Raw genomic sequence first — 16,751 nt, forward strand, 5'->3', positions numbered from 1 at the left:
TGCGCGCCGTCTGCATGGCGCAGACAGAAGAGGTCAAGAAGAGGTTTTTGAAAAAAACAAACACCACCTTAGTAACCTTGTGACTTTCCCTGATCAAAGTATGAGTAATGTGCTTCCGGTAGTATAGACCTCTACTACCTTTCACACCTACTCATACTCGTCCCAAGTATTGTCTCGCAATTCATTAAGTCATCACAAAAAGGAAATCACACAGGAAACACATAACATAATTTAGGAAATCGCATTATCTTTACAAACGGTTACATGATTTATATTACATGCATATTACATCGGGCCGCTTATTCTAATGCTACTCTTTTTAAACTTTAGATGAACCGCTCTCTATTCTCGACATATTGTGGTTTCATCAAGGATCATATTATAGGCCCTTGCCTTTGGCTTTGGTGGCACATTTTACCTTGCCTCTTCGTTTTTATTTGGACGGTTCTTCGAAATATGCCCACCATCTCAACATTTGTAACACTTCTTGTTATCGAATGTACAATCTCTGGAATAGTGACCAGTCCTCCCACACTTATAACAAGGTACTTCTCCATTGCATCTACTGAAGTGCTTCTTCTTGCACTTCTCACACCACTTGGTTTCACTATTACCCCCAGACTTCTTGTCGTCCGAGTCAGACTTCATGAATCTCCCCTTCTTATCGGATCTTGAAGTTCCTTCTAGTTTCCTTTTCTCTCTTATCTTAGCTCTTTCCAGACTCTTCTCCTTTACCTGGGTTTCCATATTCCTAGTTGCCCAGATGGTTGCTTTCAGAGTAATTGCTAGTTTCACTGTTGGCCCATAATCCGCTGGTAGTCCCACAGCGAACTTATTTACTTTGGAAAGTTCGGTAGGAACCAAGTGAGGGACTAGCTTCATTTTTTCATTGAAAGATACAACATACTCGTTGACACTCATCTTTCCTCTGGTGCATGCTCAATCACTTGTGGCTCAGGATGCTGGTTTCCATTAGCGTTTCCTAATTCGCTGCATGTTCTCACCATGAAGTTGTATATACCAATGTGGACGTTCAATGTACTGAGACGAGAATATAAATAGGGTAGGTTTAGACGCGTAATCTTCTTTATCACTATGAAAAGTTATATTCCAGTTCTAATACTGTATTTAAACGTTTAGAAACCTGAACACATAAAGTTTTTCCTAATTCTAGGTCAGCAATAAACCTTAAAGTAATCTAGATAGGCAACCTAAGGCATGTTATTCTATAGATCATGTAGCACATAAAAGCAAATTAGGCATCTTATCCTAAAGTAAGCTAGTGTTTGTGTCAGTTCAAGTGTACTACCTAAAATATAATAGTCACACATCTCACGATCACATTTAGCATTCTAGTTTAAGTCTAGAAATAAATCATTACTCCTAATTCCCTTAAAATAATGCTCTGATACCAACTGTGACATCCTCATTTTTACGGCCATAAAAGATCGATTTGTTTATGCTTATTAAATCAGAGTATTCTTATAAAAATATTAAGTATGCGAAATTTGTCCCAAAAACATGATAATAATATTATAAAAGCATTTTCGAAAAAAACGTGTTTTATTTATCAAACTCGGGATGTCATCGTCAATACAGAAACATAAACATAAACGGAGACTTACAGTGTCTCAATATACTAACGGTTTACATCTCCTTGAATCTCTCATACATCATTATCCGAGTATCTTTATTTAATAACCTTTGATTCAAAAAAACTGAGTTGGTCAGGTTAGGAAACCTGGTGAGATACATAGGGTTTTCAACCCACAATAATATAGCTAATTTGTTTATTCACATATTTCATGCCAAATAATTAACCCGATTGCCCATCGTCGTTTTCTTATTTATTACATCCTAAGGAATTATCTATATCACATCTACCTATCATCGCCTACATCACATTTCCTTATAGATTTGTTGCTAAGGACTTTTCCTAAGGATCATTGTCTACATCACATGAACAATACTGTTTCGGGGATTACTCCCCCAATACATGTCCAATAAGGGTTAGAGTATCATCGCATGTATACGTAGTTAGTACGTCGCCTGAACTCGTAATTCATCACCTACAGCACTGGACTGTTTAGATTAGTCTGTGGTCGCCATCAATACTCTGGTAGATGACTACATCACAACATCGCAAGTCAATGCCAGGGTATCTCCTAGTCTTGATACCCTTAGTAATCTTCTATTTATCATCGCCTATGTATCGTTACCTATTTATTATCGCATATCTATTATCTCATATATACCATCCCCTATCACTACCCAATACATATTTATAAGTCTATAATACTTATATGAATTTTAAATGTCATCTCATATTATTTTATCTAACACATAACATTTTCCCCATAGATATAAGCACATAAATCATGTAATTATCTAGATACTTCATATCTATATGTAAGATGAAGGTAATTATGCACTCACTTGATAAACGTGGATGATTGACGATTTTGGTAGTGCTTCTCTTTGTACTTTGAATAGACCTAGACGCATAAAGTACTAAGCCTTAGTCTAGTTTCGTAATCCTAGTGACTATAATAATTATAGTTTAGATCCCTCACTAATCCCAATGTCTACATCAAGATCTATCAAGTAAGGATCAACCAAGCAGGACGGTTGGGAGGCGGGATCATTTCGGCATAATAGCTTTTCTGAAATCCAACAACCAAGCCAACATGACCATTCTAGACACCTCTCCCGTAAGTAGAGCAATCAGTATACCGACATGGAATTACTGATAAATGTTATTTATAGATTCATAACAATGACTAAGAATATAAATATAAATTACACTAAAATAAGGATGAGTGTAATTTAACTTACAAGGATTTCATAGACAAAAGTCCAAAAATTGCACTGACAGAACTCCGGCCTGCTAGCTACTAAATGTCGGGCTCTGAGGAGCCTAAGGGCTTCAAAAAAATACCCTAAATCTAAGGAAAATTTGGGCTAAATATAGAGGTATTCGAAGGAGAGAGTTGGAGAAAGTGTAGAGAATGAATGAGCTCTTGGGAGCTATTTATAGGCGATTTTTTATGGGTTTTAAGCATAAGAACAATCCTATGTGCTCATACAAACCCTAATGCTTGGATCTAGGTTTCTCTATTGTACATGCAATGAATCCAAGACTTACAAACCCTAGATCTATCAAATAAGAACTGAAATAAGGGTTTAGTAATTACCTTTGATTGTTATATAGCAATAACAATCAATCCTTGCTTTGATTGGCTTCAGAAAGCTTAGTGCCTCAAATGCTGCACCTCTAATGGAGTCACAAACACCACTAAGCAACTTGGATGAAGAGGGAGGAGAGAGGAGGCACCAAAAACGGCTGGAAACCCTAGAGGAACTCTTAGCCACGTTTTTGGGGCATAGGGGTCCTATATATACATGTAGGCTATTAGGGTTTGCAACTAGGAAACCCTAATCTGACTGCTTAAGCCCTAAGCAGTCCAATGGACCATTCCAGAAGGCCCTTGGACGATTTCTTTATGGTCCTCCATATAGAATTCGTCCATTGCCATCTAATGGATCCTAAGCCCAACTTTGTAACTATCTTATAATTACAATATTAGTCCCCTTAATTTAATTAATCTCTTTTAGTCACAAAATTAATTCTTAATTAATTCTTGACTAATATTAATTAAACAATATGATTTCTCCTTTAATATATTATTCTTATAATATATATTAATAAATCATAATTAAACCTTTCTCTCTCCTTAATTCATCCTACATATTGTTATGGTGAAGGCAACCCAAAAGGACCATGCTCATAATCAGGTCAAGTACATACCAAAATAGTTATGGACTTAGACACTAATCCAACAGTCTCCCACTTGGATAAGTCTAATAACTATTTTGCATAACTTCAGAACCTGATCAGCAATCGTAGCTTTCAAAAGCCGCTGTCAACTCTAATCTTATCAGATACGCGTGTCCTTTAGATAAGGGATTATATATTCCTCCATAAGATATCGTATAGACATGAGACATGGATTGAAATCATTCTCTCGGTCTATGTGTCGTTTCCCGATTTCCGATTTATGACGACTGACTAACTGAACAAATCAAATCAGTCCTGGCCCGACCGATCACTTTCCTTTGTCATCACTAAATCATCGAGGGGCCCACAGATATCGCTTTTATCCCACCTTGGGTAAAAGGAATGGATAAACTTTGACTCAAATGCTTGCTTGCACCTACTAATCGAATCACACACAACAATAAGTTTTATAACACCAAGTTACCGGTGCGTTTACTTATCATCAATGTGCAACCGACCAGCAAATAACAACTCACACGTCTCGGTTTCAAGAATATACAATGTTATCATCTCACCAATCACTCGTGATAAAACCATGAAGTGATTCTAGTGAGCGTGGGTTTGATCCAATACTTTAATCTTATCAAAGCACTCATGAACTCTGCAGCAAACTTGTGCTATGTCTAAACACTTTAGACAATCTACAGACAGATTCATGACAGTCTTCCTTCATACCTACTTCCAACGTATGACCGACTGTGGAGGTTCGAATAACCTAGTTATTCTGGAAGTCAAAACATGAAAAGTGAAACGCAATAATAATATTAATCCTATATGGTCCCAAAACTTTTGAGCGTAAATAAAAAACACTTTTATTTAAACACCATATTGATTACTCATTATTCATTGCTTACTGTTTCAGAAAATCAACTTATTACTCGAATTATAACCACAATTGTCCCATGCTCCAAGCATGCACACTTTGGTTTCCTATGGTCCATATTTTGTGAAATAGATCAATTGAAAAACTTTTCCAATGAAACTCATTTCACAATCCCCAATCCAAATTCTTGCCACTTTTAGAATATGTCATATTCTAACATTTTATGCAATGATTCTTTCGTAATGTCATAGCACAAAAGTCACCAAGACCCGGCCAATGAAATTATAAGGTATTCTATCAGAATTTGTTACAAGACAATTTCATAGACGTGAAGTCTCACATTCATCCTTCTTGCATAAAAGTTTCTAATCTAGACATATTTCTTAATATCCAACTCCCATTAATGGAAACATTTCCATATTTGCCATATGACAACTCATTCTTAATAGAATCTTATCTATTCATAATAATGTCAATATAGTCCATCCAGTACTCTACTTTTAACTACTCACAAGTGACAAATCCTCAATGAACCTCATATCGTCCTTTGATAGTTGTTTAATTATTTTAGTCAAAACCAGTTCTAGTCCCTTTTCCCTCTTAATGCCCTAGGCATTTGGAAAATTTTAGAATGGTCAAATATTATAGCATATGCAATCGGTCCTATACCCGAAGCGTATTGGACACGATGCATAATGTCTCACATAAAGACATGATACTTCATCATCCTTCTGCCATAATATTTTATGTGCCCTGTTTCCACAACTCGAACTATGAAGAGGGATGCCGTAATCATAATCGAATTTTGAGAATGCACTATGTATCCTTGACTAAATTTATTAACATTTCTCGATCTAAGCTTTAGAATTTTGAAACGAAGTATAATATTCTCTCCCTTAATTATAGCAAAACAACTTTTCAACCCTTGCAACTTTGCAAAATGAATCTTTGTTTTCTATAATTAATATTGCTAACTTGCAATACTTACCATAATAATCATGCTCCCACTAACATGATGATTATTTTCTTACCAGCATAACACTTATGCTCCCACTAGCTTTGACATGTATTCAGAAAACAATTGACCTTCTAGAAAACAATGCTTATTGAATTCCTTAAGTTCATATTTCTAATACAATGCTTTGATAAGCCTTTATCTAATCTTTTTAAGCTCATACACCTTTGCCTTAGATAGCTCACATGTGTGTCTAAACAATTCAGAATTTATGTTACTAAGTCCCAAATGTTCAGATCAATTGCCAAATCTCACAATTCGAACTATGAAAAGGAATGTCGTAATCATAATCGAATTTGAGAATACAATTTTCACAATTGCTATCTTCTTAAAATCTCTCTTAGTGAAAGCATTTCCTCACAATCATTTTCATGAAGGAGGAAAACTTTATGACACTTAGATTTTATGATGTATGTGTTCCTATCCATGTGAATTTGTCAAAACGAAAGTTTGCGACAAATCCAAAACCATATGGACTGAACTTGTTCAATCTAGATTTCTTGCCTCATGGTAACATGAATGACCACCATGTCTTCCAAGCAACTCACCCTTTCATATCAATGTACTTTCCATTGATCAAGGTGCTTTGTCTTTATGCATTCAAATGAGAACTCATAGAACTCACACGCATAATTAACTCAACTGGAATGGCACAGAAAAAAGAGTATGTAATCCACGATAGGCTTTAAACCTCAAGTCGTGTGCTAGTGATGATCAACTAGGTTTACTCTTGATTTGTTCTTGAAACTTTTCAAGACCATTAAGACTCCCACTGACTTCTTGACATATAAGATTCTCTTGTCAAGAAACATTTCTTGACAAACAAATATTCAAGAGTTAGTGTAGCCTTTTGTCAAGTTTAACACTTCACTCAATTGGTCCTGGTTGGTCTTTGTCTTATCCAAGACATCACAACTTACCAATTTCAAATGTGCAAGAATAAGAAAACTTTTCCAAATTCCACATTTATCGAGTGTTATAAACCTACTTAAGACTTGTCACTCATGTCAGAATCTTGACTCTAAGACTTGATATTGGAACGAAGTATGATTGACTTCTTGATTTAACCATTTCTACAATTCTCGATTCCTCTTCTTAGACATGCAATTGCACTAAGACTCACTTAGAGGATCAATTGAGATATGGTTCTTAATCATTAAGACTTATCATAAAACACAATAAAAGGTACTCTCCCTTCTTCTTAGAATAGAGAAACTTTTATCTTTCTGCCTACTTGATTCTTCTTATTCGTTCTGCTATTGATTGAAACTCTTTCAATCAACTCAGAATTATACTTAATCTTATAAGTATAATCATATTTACTAAACTTTAGTAAATCATGACGAATATCTTTATCACTCTTGTGGTGGACTTGATCAACGCACAACCTAGTGTACTCGATCTCCTGGTCCTTCTCTTGACACTTTGCCAAAGAATTAGTCTAATTTCCAAAATATGAAGTTTCTCATTCATCACGCAACCAAGTTGTATGATTCCAAGTTTCTGTCCAATTGAAACTTGGGCGATGAGAATCTTCCTTTATTTGGCAAATCCTCGACATTTCACAAATAACATAATCAAGAATCACATCCAATTCAACATTGCTAAAATTAGAAATACATAAACATCCATTTTCACATATGCCATTGCAAGGATAAATAAATAGGACGAAATCAAAATTCATTTTATTGCGGAAAAACTTGTCCTTACAATGCAATTCAAATGAAAACTATGCTATTTCAATTTCTAAGCAATCTATTCTAACTCTAAAGTAGTAGCTCAAAAATCCGATCTTCAAGCAATGCGATCGAAATCCATTTCTTCAAGTTCAGATTCAGCTTACTTCTTCCCTTAAGCTTCCTCTCTTTTCTTCGATCCTACAAAACATCAAAATGTAATCTTATCACATCATGTATTGAAAATCAAAGAATAGGAACTTATAGAGTTAGTTATTGGATTTTACCTGAAGTAGATCCACACGTCTTGACTCTCCCATCTCTTAGATCTCTCAGGTAAACTGGGCAGCTTCGTCTCCAATGCCCCTTCTCTTGGCAGTAGAAGCAGATGGACTCTTTTGGAATGGTACAAGGAACTATCTCAGAATTTACCTTTTCCGGATTTCCAATGTCACCATTTTCAATGTCCATTGAAGTTTGGGAGTTTGATTTGCCAGACAAATTTGCTTGATCAGCACGCCAAATCATTTCTGATTCAGCAGCTATAAGCAAATAGGTCAAATCAATGAGGGTCACGTCATGGTCCATCATATAGTACTCTCTAACGAACTCACTATATGATTCAGGAAGGGACTGAAGAACCCAGTCAACAGCCAACATTTCTGAGATATCGACACCCATCATCCTTAACCTATCAATGTGTGACTTCATCTTTAAGATGTGTGCACACACAGGTTTCCCATCTTCGTGTTTACTTGCCAAAAGGGATTGAGTGAGCTTGAACTTTTCAAGCCTTTGAACTTGTGGGTTAGGGAGAATAATTGGAGGAGGTGGAGGAAGTGAAGCATGACTCTCATTTCCTTGATCGTATCGTGGAATGTCATCTTCATTTGGAAAGCTTGTTCCAAGGGACTTGGGAAGACCATTGTAAGATTTAGACATCTACAACACGGGAGAAAATTCAAGTTAGTTGATAAGAATCCTTGATGTAACACCCAAATGAAACATCAAGGCTAGGATCCAACACAATACTCTACAACCTAGAAGAGGGATGTCGTAATCTAGTTGCAGAATATTTGAAGGTAGGTAAATGACGATTTACCAATTTCCACCATGAAAAAACGAAAAAACTTTTAAGTTTTAAATGAATTGAAACTCCTAGATCTTTTGAGATTCATTGAACTTTTCAATGGCATGTTTAATCTCGATTATGCCCTTCTATTTGTGACTGGGATGCCGAGGATCACAAACAAGGTGTGAATAACCATACGAATCACGTGGTGCACCCAATTGCTACTATCACCTAATCAATGTGTCGGTTAGCCACACACGCTCCATTGATCTATGATAAACATCGAGCCACCCTTCGCCACCAATGTCAATCCCAAATTAGTGTGCCGGTTAGCCACACACGCTCCACTAACGTTTGACAAGGGTACGAAGTGTAATTCCATGGATTAGCATACAAATTCACATTTTGCCCTAAAGTAACTAAGATTGGGAATTTGTAAAAGCATTTAGTTACTTTGTACTTCATTATACTTATAATGGAAGGTTTCGTCCTATCCTACCCGTTCGGCTAACGACCCTCCACTAGTCAAGAGTGCGGTGGGTAAGAGTGGATACCCATTCAATCGCCATTTTATAGGCAATTTCCTTAAACACCCCTTATAGACCAGCTTCGTGCATGAGGTCTACTAACGGTAAGACTGACTCTTTACTCATATATATAATATTAGACTTTTAATGTTACATATATATAGTATAGGGTGTATTTTACACTTTTAAAATACTAGGTGGTTTTATTAACTTTCTCTTTTAATTAAACTTTTAATTAACATAACAAAACCATGAGGGTGTAATTTGAACTTTTCAAAATTATAGAGTTTTAGAATTTAAATATTACATAATTAAACTATTAATCAAAATTTTAAATTCCAAAACTTGAGGGCAAGTTTTGAAACATTTCAAAACATTAGGTTTTAGAATTTAAATATTTCAACATTAAACTTTTAATCAAAATTTTAAATTCCAAAACTTGAGGGCAAGTTTTGAAACTTTTCAAAACATTAGGGTTTAACTATTTAAATTTCAAAAACAAAACTTTTAAGTTCAAATTTAAACTATAAAACCTAAAGGGAGTAATTTGAAACTATTCAAACTTACTAGAGATCAAATAACAAATAATATAAATCAAACAATTAATTTAGTGATTATCTATATTTGACCTAATCCAATTTTAATCACAAGATAATTATCAAATAATTTGAATAATCTATATTTATCATATAAAGAAACTATTATTCAAAAGATTTGAAATTATCTTTTGTTTTGGTAAGGATAAACATTTACATACAATAAAATTCGGATTTTATTATCAAAAAACAATTTTGGCATCAATCCTACAGCAAAACAGCAAGTAAATCCTGAAATATACTCTGTCAGACTCCCGGACTCGCCGAGTCAGTCCTGAACTCGCCGAGTAGGGCCAACTCGCCGAGTCCAGATACTGACTCGCCGAGTTGAGTCGGGCAGAGGCAAAAAAATTGATTTTCAACAGAAAAACGACAATTGCATCACATACAACAGAAACCAATCAAAGCTCTGATACCACTGATGGGTTTTAAGCATAAGAACAATCCTATGTGCTCATACAAACCCTAATGCTTGGATCTAGGTTTCTCTATTGTACATGCAATGAATCCAAGACTTACAAACCCTAGATCTATCAAATAATAACTGAAATAAGGGTTTAGTAATTACCTTTGATTGTTATATAGCAATAACAATCAATCCTTGCTTTGATTGGCTTCAGAAAGCTTAGTGCCTCAAATGTTGCACCTCTAATGGAGTCACAAACACCACTAAGCAACTTGGATGAAGAGGGAGGAGAGAGGAGGCACCAAAAACGGCTGGAAACCCTAGAGGAACTCTTAGCCACGTTTTTGGGGCATAGGGGTCCTATATATACATGTAGGCTATTAGGGTTTGCAACTAGGAAACCCTAATCTGACTGCTTAAGCCCTAAGCAGTCCAATGGACCATTCCAGAAGGCCCTTGGACGATTTCTTTATGGTCCTCCATATAAAATTCGTCCATTGCCATCTAATGGATCCTAAGCCCAACTTTGTAACTATCTTATAATTACAATATTAGTCCCCTTAATTTAATTAATCTCTTTTAGTCACAAAATTAATTCTTAATTAATTCTTGACTAATATTAATTAAACAATATGATTTCTCCTTTAATATATTGTTCTTATAATATATATTAATAAATCATAATTAAACCTTTCTCTCTCCTTAATTCATCCTACATATTGTTATGGTGAAGGCAACCCAAAAGAACCATGCTCATAATCAGGTCAAATACATACCAAAATAGTTATGGACTTAGACACTAATCCAACAATTTTTGGGGTGCACGGCTTGTAAATGGGGTACATGTCGTGCATTTTAGGGTGACGTTTCCCCAACCATTTTGTGCCACATGTCAGGCTCTCCATGGTCCACGTTTTCACCTTCTAGAAGTGTGTGTCACGCACCCGGAGAGCACTGCGCGCCGCACAAAACACATATTTTGTAAATTCTGTAACTTCTTCATACGAACTCCGTTTTTGACGTTCTTTATATATCCGGAAAGCTATCGATGAGATCTACAACTTTCCTTTAGACCCCAACAACTAATTATTACTTTATTGTTCATCCATAGTTTTATAAAATTAAATGATTTTGTTAAAATCATAACTCTCTTTTACGGACTCTGTTTTTGACATTCTTTTTCTCAAAGCTCCTATCTAAAAGAATACTAAGATTTTCCTTTTGGTGATTTTATGTAAAAGTCAACTATTCCCTTCGTAGTTTTTTACGTCAGATATTCCTTGTGTGCAACTGACTTTTATATCTTATAAAAATCATATTTAATTCATACAGAGTCAGATTTCTACGAAATTTATATTTTCGGGATCGGGACGACATGAACTTTATATATATTTGTAAAGGTTCAAATGAGAAAAAAAAAAAAATTAAAGAACTTTTATTTTTAGCTTAATAATTAAGGTTATATTTTTTATTTTTACAAAAAGCTTATAAATATTGTTATATAGTAAATAAATGCAAATCTTATCCCAAACCATATCTTCAATTTAGATCTATGATATTTCTCATATTCAAAAAGGATCAAACACTCTCTACCACCAACACCCTCCTGTCATCGCCGATGGCCCAACAATGCCGGTGACGCTACATTCTCCGGCGACTTCACCTTCTCCGGCGACTTCAACTTTCCGATTTACAGTCGCAGATCTACGATGCTACCTTCTCCGGAGACATTACCTTCACCTACGACATTACCTTTTCCGGTGACTGCAACTTCTTCATTCTCCATCTCCACTCCTCCATATCTACAATTTCACCGACCTCAGATCGATTTTCGTCGACAATGGTTGCGACCTATATGCAATACTAAACATGAGTATCATGAGAGCACAGATCTGAGTTCTAAATGGAGTTTCCAATGGAATACAGTTAAGGTCTTGTGGAGTTTGATTCAATTTAGTGAAGCAACAACATCATATTTACGTCTCAACGATTCATATCTAGTGGTTTCTATGTTAAAGCAAAAGATCGTCGGCGTTGGTCAACGTTCGTCGCCGGAAATAGCGTGGAAGCTCCCATACAACCTACTCATTTTTTTGTTGTTAACCGACACCACAAATGACGACCACAACACCACTAATGACATGTGAGGCCAAATCACTAGCTCTGGCGAGTGTTGAAGACAGACGTATGAGCGACGGTGAGTAGCGAGGCTAGATCTACAAGCTCCGGCAACGCCGACGACCGGCACCACCATCAACGACATCCTAACTATTGTTTCTTCCGGCGACTTCTGCCACCCCCGTCTCCCGTCTCCCATATTGCGCCCTAGCACCAACGAAAATACATATTTGATGGTTGTTTCCTCCACCGCTGTTACTTATTGTTGTTGTCTCTAATGAGTTGAAAACGTTTTTGATGTTATAACTGCAAAAGGAAGATGAAGGTCCAATGATGTTATGAAGATGTCGGAACAATTTCAACTTTGCAAGGTCCATATGTCGTATTCAAGGTTATCAATTTCTCCTTTGCGTGAATATGTTTTTATCATTTGCTTTGATCGAGATGTTCAACAGTTGCTTAATTGCTAGCTGGCATATAGCTTTCTTTTAAATGTGTTTAAAATTGATGATTTACCATGAATCTTCTGATTATGATTTCTATTTTCATCTTCAACGACACATTACATGAGTTTATGCTTACAGATTCATTTTGGCATTACAGGCATTTGACATAATCTACTAGTCAACATAAAGAACTCATTTTGTTCTGAATGCATAATTTTTGGATGTTGAATGTATGCGATTGTATACATACAGAGATTTGCAAATTGCTACTGAAGATATCAAACCTGAAAATAAGATAGGGTAGATGGATTTGTATCTGTTTACAAGGTGATTTTCAAATATTTCTAACCATTATTCTTCATGTGTTTAGAATATCATCAAACTGCTTTAATTTACTGTAACATTTTTATTTAATATTAAATGTATATGTTTTATAAAAATAAATTTTATTTAAGTTTGAAAAGAAATCAAAAATTAATTGAATGTGCTAGAGTTGTTATACTCCTTATGAAATGCCAAAGAAAAAAAGATGCTAATGAGGTGTCAGCATGAAAAATGATGTGGCAATGCGTTAAGGGTAAGGATGTTACCACTCTCTTTAGCCTTATTGATTCTCTTTAGCCTTATTGATTTGGATGGACATATAGCTATATAGAGATATTGCTCCGTTCCAAGAAATATAGCCATATAGCCCATTCCTTTTAAATTTAGTAATTGGAACATATTTATTAGATGAAATAATATTATATTAAAAATCCGTTAACAACTGTTATAAGGTTTTTCATTTTTATTAGTTATTTGAGTTATCGTATATTTTTCTTCAAAACAAATCAAAAAGTTTTTGAATATTAGTAATTGAGCCATATGTGAATCAAATGAACTTTTAAATAATATGAGTTTTCATTTTCTAATATTAGATGGAATATTAGTAAATGAACTTTTTAATGTGAGATTGATTATGTGGATCTTTAATTATAAAATATTATATAATCTTAAAATTTGGTACACAATGTGTTTAATAAAATGTCTTAGTAGATTAATATAAGTCATTAAATTGTAAATAAATGTTTGAATTGATGTATTAGACTGTAAATAAGTGTCCGGACTGTTGTATTAAACTGTGAATAAAATTCTAAAATGTTGTATTAAATTTATTAAACTGTGAATAAAATTCTAAAATGTTGTATTAAATTGTGAATTTATCGTAGACAAAACTTCAAAAATGGTCCGTATGGTTTCACAAAATCTGAAGTTTGGTCCCTAATTTACCAAAACATCACGGATCGTCCATGTGGTTTCAAAACTTTTAACATTTGGTCCTTCCGGCTCACTCCGTTACCATTTAGCCGTTAAGTAAGGGACATTTTTGTCATTTCACTACCTAGGGACCATTTATGAGGTTTTCTATTACTTTTTTTTAAATAAATAAATAAATAAAATTTAATATGCAAAGGGTCCCACCCCATCTCCCTCTCTCTCTCTCTGTGTGTGTAGTTTCAGCTTATGTCTAAGCTTTAACGAATCCACTCGTCTCTCCTCCGTCACCGCCTCCACTTCTTCCACTGCTGTACCTAACCTCCATTCTTGCCCTCACCGGAAATCTGATGCTAACTGGTCCACCATTAGAGCTGCCACCAACCTTTCCTCTGACGGGATTCTCCATCTTAGTCACCTTAAGCTTATACGCCTTGTGGGATTGGGGAATCTTGGTCGGGTCTTCCTCTGTCGCCTCCGAGACTATGAACACACACCATTGTTGAGGTGGTGTTATGGATTCAATTTGAGTTGGGGATTCACTTTCTGGAGGGGAGCCATCACCACCATTGTTGGATTCATTTAATTTCATGTTCTGGTCTGACTTCTTGGAGAGGGATTTGATACAAGGTTTCTGATTTCAAGTTTGAAGATCGATTTGAGTGAGGAATATATTTGATATGGGTTTATGGGATTCTATCCATTTCCAGATTACCTAAGTTATAGGTTTTCACAGGTGTGGCGGCAAGACTGTCTTCCCCAACGAGACTGTAAAGAAAAGTTAGGGACCATCTGTTCTATCGCTATCATGATTCTCCGGCAAGAATGGTAGTGGTCGGTATCGGTGATTCTAGGTTTGTTTTTGTGGGTCGATTCTATTGTTCCTCGTCGACTGATTCTAATGTCGGGATCCAACGGTTGGATGATTGGGTGAGTCCGATCAATTTGTTTTTTGTTTCTAAAAATCTTAGTTCAACGACGTTCTTAAATCATTGCTAGAGATTGAAGACAGGTTCTTCAACTTACCAAGGATTAAATCCTTGAAGACCTTTCAACAAGAAGATCAGAAGGTAAATCTTCAAAAATTCGATTCTGGTAATTACAATTGGACCAAAATGGGAACACGAGTGACAGCTATGGCCAAAACCTTCATCTGGATTCTAACGATTTTCATGTTCTGGGTTCTAACGAATAGACCCTTCATCTTCATGTTTTTGTTTCAAGAACAAGAACAAACTTGTTTATGGGGATCGATTTTCAGATCTCGATTTATGGGCTTGAACACAATTCGATTTTCAACATCACACCCACACACATTGGACACACTTATGGGTCTGGAAAAGGACTTGAAGATGTCTTTTTAAATCGTAAGTTCTTGAGAGAGAGAGAGAGAGAGAGAGGGACCTTTAATATTAAATAATTATTTTTTTTCTTTTTTTTTAAATGAGGCAAAACTTCATAAATGGTCCCTGTGGTAGTGAAAAGACAGAAATGCCCTTTACTTTACGGCAAAAAGCTAACGGGGTTAGTGAAAAGGACCATATGTTAAAAGTTTTGAAACCACAGGGACGATCCGTGAGGTTTTTGTAAATTAAGGACTAAACTTCAGATTTTCGGAAACCATGGATTATTTTTGAAGTTTTAATTTGTATCGGAAACATGGATCATTTTTGAAGTTTTAATTTGTATCGGAAACATGGATCATTTTTGAAGTTTTGTCTTTATTGTATTAAGCTTTGAATTTCATGATAAAAATAGTTTTAATTTGTATCGTTTTTCCCTTTTGTTAAGGTGTGAATATAATGTTTAAATCTCTAGATTTTTGTTTGCTTTTGTTAATATTTTTGAATCCAAGTTTGTTTTCTTATTTGTTATAATATTTGCATAAAAAATTAAGTTGTAAATTCACTATTATTATGTTGTGAATCCAAGTTTGTTCCCTTATTTGTTATAATATTGACATAAATTGTTATTCATAACTTATGTTTTATGTTTTTTATGTTGTGAATTGAGTTTAGAACGTGAGTTATTATGTTAGTATTTTCTCAAAAAAAAATGTTATTTTATGTTTTTTAAGTTGCGATTGCGATATTTAATGTTTTATTTATTGTTTAGTTTTTTAATGTTAGCTTTAGCTGTTATTAATAAGAAAATATAAATGTTAAGTTGTGAATTCATAAATTTTTATAAGTTTTAAGATGCCAATGCATAATTTTTATAAATTTTAAACTACAAATGCATGTTTTTTTAAAAGTTTTAAGATGTAAATTTTATTAATTGACTGTATTAAGAGTTTTAATTTGATAATATGGTTGTGAATACATATTTTTTGTGTACTAAACTGTAAATTTATTGTATTAAGTTGTGAATTTTGCTTATTAAACAATTATTTTTGTGTATTGTATTAAATTGTAAATTGACTGCATTAAGCTATGAATTTCTTGTTTAAATTGTGAATTGACTATATTAACCTGTGAATTGATTGTATTAAAATGTGAATATTTTATTTAAAGTTATCAATATAAGTTTTAATTTGATAATATATAACATTTTTGTGTATTGAATTATGAATTTGTTATATTAAATTGTGAAATTTGTGTATTAAACAACAATTTACTTAATTAAGTAGTGAATTGACTGTATTAAATTGTGAATTTTTTATATAATTTTGTGTTAAAATATTAATGATTTATGTATTAATTTTCTTGTGAATATATTTATTTTTGTGTTGTATATGTATGTAAGAATGTATTAGTTTTTAGATAATTGTTTTGCATTAAATTCAAAGTTAGTGAATTAATATGTTTATTAAACTGTGAATGTATTATTTAAGCTATAAATGCATGAATTTATATACATATATGATTTTGAATGAATGGTGGTTGCAACGGTGACACAGATGGCTGATGGCAACGTGTGGTGGTGGTGATAGAGTTTTGGTTTAACTTCTTTGAATATGTGAATTAGTATAAAAATAAAT

At 34.3% G+C, this 16,751-nt stretch overlaps 1 long non-coding RNA gene across 1 annotated transcript; it reads left to right on the forward strand.

Annotated features, from left to right (window-relative positions):
- The first annotated feature begins 11,486 nt into the window (after positions 1-11,486).
- LOC145111301 (uncharacterized) lies at positions 11,487-12,878 on the forward strand. The gene is made up of 2 exons (XR_013710237.1): positions 11,487-12,462; positions 12,675-12,878. It is a non-coding gene; the product is annotated as an uncharacterized LOC145111301 (long non-coding RNA).
- The last annotated feature ends 3,873 nt before the right edge of the window (positions 12,879-16,751 follow it).

This window comes from Lactuca virosa, chromosome 5 (genome assembly GCF_052849685.1).
Source record: "Lactuca virosa cultivar CGN04683 chromosome 5, Lactuca_virosa_CGN04683_v6, whole genome shotgun sequence".
Taxonomy (NCBI): Eukaryota; Viridiplantae; Streptophyta; class Magnoliopsida; order Asterales; family Asteraceae; genus Lactuca; species Lactuca virosa.